The sequence below is a fragment of the Aristolochia californica genome, unplaced genomic scaffold, assembly GCF_029961685.1.
Source record: "Aristolochia californica isolate CCGP_79_NKW_82.1479 unplaced genomic scaffold, dmAriCali1.0.hap1 SCAF_11, whole genome shotgun sequence".
Taxonomy (NCBI): Eukaryota; Viridiplantae; Streptophyta; class Magnoliopsida; order Piperales; family Aristolochiaceae; genus Aristolochia; species Aristolochia californica.
In genome coordinates, this window is record NW_027181782.1 from 23,571,350 (window position 1) to 23,577,687 (window position 6,338).

A 6,338-nucleotide genomic window follows, 5' to 3' on the forward strand; every position below is an offset into this window, starting at 1 on the left:
GAGCAAACACCAGAGGACCACATATTCTCCTCAGACTGAACTTAATGGTGTTGCTCCATTTTCCTTGATCCACATAGATGTATGAGGACACTAGAGTATCTCAAAAAATTCTAAAGTTAAGTACTTTATTACGTTTATTGGTGATTTTACTAGTGTCACATGGATATTCCTCCTAAAAGAGACATTTGAAATTTTGTCCATTTTAAAATCCCTTCATGCTATGGTGGCCACTCAATTTAGTAAGAAAATACAAGTACTTTGCTCCAATAATGCCAAATAGTATCTCTCTAGTGAGCTTGATTCCTTTTGTCAAAAAATGACATTATCCATCAGATGTCTTGTGTCTACACCCCTCAATAGAATGATGTAGAAGAATGGAAGAACCGCTGTCTCCTAGAGGTAGCCTGTGGCTTACTATACTCCATGAAAGTATCGTATTTCTACTGGCCACATGTTATACTTACTATATGCTTTCTCATTAATAGGCTACCCTCATTCATCCTCGGTCATAAATTCCCATACTCGTTATTATTTTTAAATGATGAACCTTTTTCGTTTCTTTTGCGAGTCTTTGGGTGTACATGTTTAATTCATATTACATCACCTCAAAAAAGTAAACTTGATCTTAAATCTATCAAGTGTATCTTCTTGGAATACTCTTGAATGCAGTAGGTTTATGTTTGTTATAATCCTACTCTCTGAAGGATACTAGTGTCTAGGGATGTAACCTTCTTTGAAGACACTTCAAACTACTTTGCCAAAATTGCTTCTCCATGTTTCTCATCTGTACAAGCCTCTCCTTGATCGGTTGAGCCCCGTACAATGGAGACTCTTCAACCCCGTGAAGCATTGGTTGATACCACACCTATGGAGTTCGAGGTAAGTCAATCTCCTCCTACTCCTGATCCATTTGGACCACATTATGATACTAGGCCTATCACCTTAAGGAAATAACCCGGGACTTGTGTTAGACCCTCTACTTTTTACCCCATATCTAATTTTGTGTCTCACCATGGTTTGTCTTCTTCATGTTGTCAATTTATTTTGTCTATCTCTTTTATCTCTGTACCACAGTCTAGTCAAGAGGCTTTGAGGCATCCAAGATTGAAGGTGGCAATGGAAGAAGACATGCAAAACACTATATGAGAATCAGACATGGGCTATAGTTCTTCTTCCTTAAGGCAAGAAACTTGTTGGTTGTAATTGGGTATATACCATGAAACATAATTCGGATGGAACGGTTGCTGGCCTTAAGATATGCCTTGTTGCCAAAGGCTATACTTAGTGTTATGCAATTGATTATGAATAGACATTCTCTTCAATGAAAAAATTGAACTCAGTACATATATTGTTATCCCTTGTCGCTAATTCTTCCTGGCTGGTCTACCGACTTGATTTAAAAAATAATTTCCTAAATGGGGATATTAAAGAAGAAGTTTATATGAAATAAGCACATGGATTTTTGGTTGAGGGTGAGTCTGTATGTCGATTGAGGAAGTCTCTATATGGTCTGAAATAGTCTCCTTGTGCGTGGTTTGATAAATTTAGTCAAGCACTGATACGGGTTGGATTTCACCGAGCTCAGTAGATCAATCACTCCATTTTTTTATTAAAGACACCCCTAAAGGGAAATGTTGGAAGATAGGCTCAAGCCCACAAGCTCAAGGCTAGAAGCCTACACATCAAAGGAGTGACAAAGTGGTAATTTATGATATGTTCCATAAGGATGGCATAGAGATGTAAATATGTTGTCTGATTATGTCTTTTAATATATTGAGTTGTAGCCCTAAAGGCATTGTAACACTATAAATAAGAGCTTTGGATAAGAGGTAAGAGGTAAGGCATTCAAGCCTTCTCTTCTCTTTAAGAAATTGTCCAGCCACCCTTTCTTCTCCCTTGACGCATTCTCTCCTCCCCTTAATCCAAGCTCTCCTCTCTCACGTCCTTCTCCTTCCTTTCTCCTCTCTCTTCTCTCCTTCTTCTTCCACATTAACCTACAGTCCTTCTCATGGGATCCTAACTTCTATATGAAGAGTGGACATACTCTGAATTACTACAATTCCACTAAGAGGTCTTTCCAATTACCTCAAACAGTCACAATCGATACGGAGTGTGCTCAGTACTCATGAACTTTTCAGTCATATCATCAAAATCCCTCCGATTGATGAAGAAGATGAAGCCTATCACAAGTGGGTTACAAATGATTATATGGTTATCAGTTGGCTTATTAACAGCTAACAATGTGGTCCACTTGGAAACATCGAAGGATATTTGGGACACATGTGATAAGCTCTATTCAAGTACCACCATCTTTCAAAGAGTATATGATGTTTTCCAAAGTATGTTGGCTACCAAACAAGGAGATAATATTCATGAATTTTTGGCCCAATTTCGTGTCCTTCTCCAATAATAGAAAATTTCTCAACAATACTCGGCCGACATTTCTATTAAAAAAAATGAGAGGCCCTGGCAGCAGCTATTTGCCTTACCAATATTAAACCTTATCTAAAGGTCGTTAAGACTCAGCTTCGTAGTTCCTTTTCTCTTCCCTCATTTGATGACATTAGTGCTACATGTTTATGGATTCCTAATCCATCTCCTTCTTCTCCAATTGATGCTCCATCAACTATGTTCTCTGGTAATCGGAGTACATCATCCCAATCTGAGGACGCAACAGAAATACAAGAGGAGGCCGCAATGGGGGTGGTTGAACGGGTCCAACTCATTCCTACATTGAGCCTCGATTGTGCACTTATTGTGGTGGTCAGAACCACCTTGTGGATTCATGCTGGAAACTCCATGGCAAGATTGATTGGGCCACAAAAAATCCAGCCTCAGTTAATGTTGAGCAAAAGGAGGAAAGGGTTGACTCTCCTTTCGGGAATGTGACTATTACAGCAGAAGACTATGCTGCAATTCAGAAGTTGAAATCTTTATTGGAATCCTCTACTCCATCAGGACATACTGCTGCCACTACCATTGAATCAGGTAAGATTTCTTCCTCTTCAACCCCTTCCTCTTGGATCATTGACTCCAGGGGTTCTGAACACTTGTCAAGTAACAAACACATGTTTCATTCATTATCTCCATGTCTTCCTCATAAATTATTCACTATTGCTAATGGTTCCTAAACCAAGGTGCTTGGCAAGGGTTCCTCCTCCCTTACCACATCTATTCCTCTTCAAGATGTGTTGTTTATTCCTCAATTTCTGTTAAATTTGCTCTCAGTTAGTCAATTAACCAAACAATTGAATTGCTCTATAACCACCATCTTCATGTACATTTCAGGATCTAACTACGAAATAGGTGATTGGTGGTAGGCATGAAAAAGGGGGATTATACTATTTTACTCTTCCACCAGTAGCTGCTATTTCATCCACTACATCCAAGGCTCAACTTCGGTACAATTGGCTTGGTCATCCATCTATCTCGTCACTTCATTCCTTAGTTCCATCTCTTAAATCTTTGTCTACTTTCAATTGTGAGGCATGTCAATTAAGTAAGCATATTAGGAGTACATATTCTCCTCATCTTACAACTACCAGTGTTGTTCCATTTGCATTAATACACTCTGATGTGTGGGGACCTTTAAAGGTCTCTAACATTTCTCAAGTTCAATATTTTGTTACTTTTGTTGACGATTTTACCCAGTGACTTGGTTGTTTTTATTTAAAGATCATTCATAAATTCTTTCTATTTTTAAAAACTTTCATGCAATGGTAATGACACAATTAGGGAAGAAAATTCAAATCCTTAGATCCGATAATGCTAAAGAATATTTGTCTAATGAGTTTAAATCATTTTGTGAAGGTAATGGGTATGTTCATAAAACATCATGTGCCTATACCCTTCATCAAAATGTTGTTGCTGAAAGAAAGAATCGTCACCTCCTTGAAGTTGCTCGGGGCCTCTTCTACTCCATGAATTTACCCTACTTTTATTGGCTTCATGCTATTCTTACAGCATGCTTTCTCATCAATAGGTTACCTTCATTAGTGCTTAGTAATCAAACTCTGTTTTCTGTTTTGTTTTGTGGTGAAGATCCTTTTTCTCTTCCTCTTAAAGTGTTTGGTTGCACATATTTTGTTTGTGATACTTCAGCACAAAAGAGTAAACTTGATCCTCAGTCTCTGGGGTATTCTCGAACTCAGAAAGGATATATTTTTTATAATCATACCCTTCGGAGGTTGATGGTATCTCGGGATGTGACTTTCTTTGAAGACACTTCCTTCTACTCCTCACATGAGGCTCCTCCAAGATTTACATTTCCTCCTACCACTCCATGCTCGTTCGTGACGTTTACTGGAGATATTACTCAACCCCTGAAGCATCGATTGTCCTTTCACCTGTGGAGTTGTCGGATCCACCCGAGGTAAGTTTTTCTCCTCCTCCTATGTTTGGGCCTGAATTTGATACTCGACCTATTGTGTTACGAAAGGAACGCCATTCTTGTACTACGTCTCATCCAATTGCCAATTTTATGTCTTCTCATTGCTTATCTTCTGAGTGTGTTCAATTTTTTACTTCTCTTTTGTCTTTTTCCATTCCACAAACGTATCAGGAGGCCTTGAAGCATCCAGGATGGAAGGCGGCTATGGATGAAGAAATGCATGCCTTATATGAAAATCAAACCTGGACATTGGCATCACTCCCAAAAGGGAAAAGACTGGTTGGTTGTAAATGGGTATTTGCAGTGAAACACAACCTAGATGGGTTGGTTGCTCATCTTCAAGCATGACTCATTGCAAAAGGTTACACTCAGTGCTATGGGATATATTATGAAGACACTCTCTCTAGTTGCAAAATTGAACTCGGTAGGTATCATCCTATCTATTGCTGTAACTTATCATGGCTTGTATATCAACTTGATTTAAAAAATACATTTTTAAATGGTGATATACATGAAGAAGTTTATATGGTCCAACCATCAGGATATGTGGTCGAGGGGGAGTCCGTATGCCAGTTAAAGAAATCTTTATATGGGATTAAATAGTCCCCTTGGGCTTGGTTTGATAAATTCAGATAAGTGCTTCTACAATTTGGCTTTCATCGGTTCTCAGTTGATCACTTAGTATATGTTAAAGATACTATCAAAGGGAAGATATTATTGGCCGTATATGTTGATGATATTATCTTGACCGGGAATGATGTTCATAGTATACAAGAAGTGAAAATTATGATATGTGAAGAGTTCAAGACTAAATATCTGGGCAAGCTCAAATATTTTCTGGGTATAGAAGCCCTTCAGTCAAAACATGGGATAGTATTGTCTCAAAGAAAATACACCTTGGATCTTCTTGAAGAAACATGAATGAAGGGTTGTAGACCAATTGATACACCTATGGATGTGAATGAAAAATTGTGTGCTACGACTGGAGAAGATGTTGACACTAGAAAATATCAAAGACTCATGGAAAAATTGATTTATCTAACAGTAACCAGGCCAGATATATCATATGTTGTGAGCGTGGTAAGTCAATTCATGCACAAACCAAAAATTACTCACTGGCAAGCTTTGGAGAGAATACTACGATACCTAAAAAGTGCTCTAGAAAGAGGATTGCTATTTAAAAAACATGGGCACTTAAATATAGAAGGCTTCTCAGATTTAGATTGGGCTGGATCACTCGATGATAGAAAATCTACGTCTGGGTATTGTGCACTTGTTGGGGGGGAACTTGGTCACATGGAAAAGCAAAAAGCAAAACGTGGTTGAAAGATCTAGTGTTGAAGCAGAATACTGAGCTATGGCCCACACTGTAATTGAACTTTTATGGATAAAAACTCTTCTTACCAAATTGGGATTTTATAAAGGAGGCTCCTTGGGCCTACATTGTGATAATCAAGCAACTATTCACATTACGTCAAATCCAGTCTTCCATGAAAGAACTAAACGTATTGAGGTGGATTGTCATTTTATACGGGAAAAGTTTCAAGTAGGAATAATCTCTCTTAAATATGCTTCATCTCATGAGCAAGTAGTTGATATCCTCACCAAACCGGTTACATAAAAAATCTATCTTATATATGTGGCAAGCTGAGTATTTATGATGTATTTTCTCCTCCAGCTTGAGGGGGAGTATTGGAAGAAGGGCTCAAACCCACAAGCTCAAGGCTAGAAGCCCACACGTCAAAGGAGTAGAAAAGTGGTAATTTATGATAAGTTCCATAAGGATGGCATAGAGATGTAAATACGTCTGATTATGTCTTTTAATCTATTGAGTTGTAGCCCTCAGGGCATTGTAATACTATAAATAAGAGCTTTGGCTAATGTTGAATTTATGGAAAAGAGAAATACTTCATTGAATTCATAAAACTTATTATAATCAGAGTACATG

General features: G+C 38.1%; 1 pseudogene; it reads left to right on the forward strand.

Annotated features, from left to right (window-relative positions):
- The first annotated feature begins 822 nt into the window (after positions 1-822).
- On the forward strand, positions 823-6,011 carry LOC137943652 (uncharacterized mitochondrial protein AtMg00810-like; annotated as a pseudogene).
- Positions 6,012-6,338: the final 327 nt, after the last annotated feature.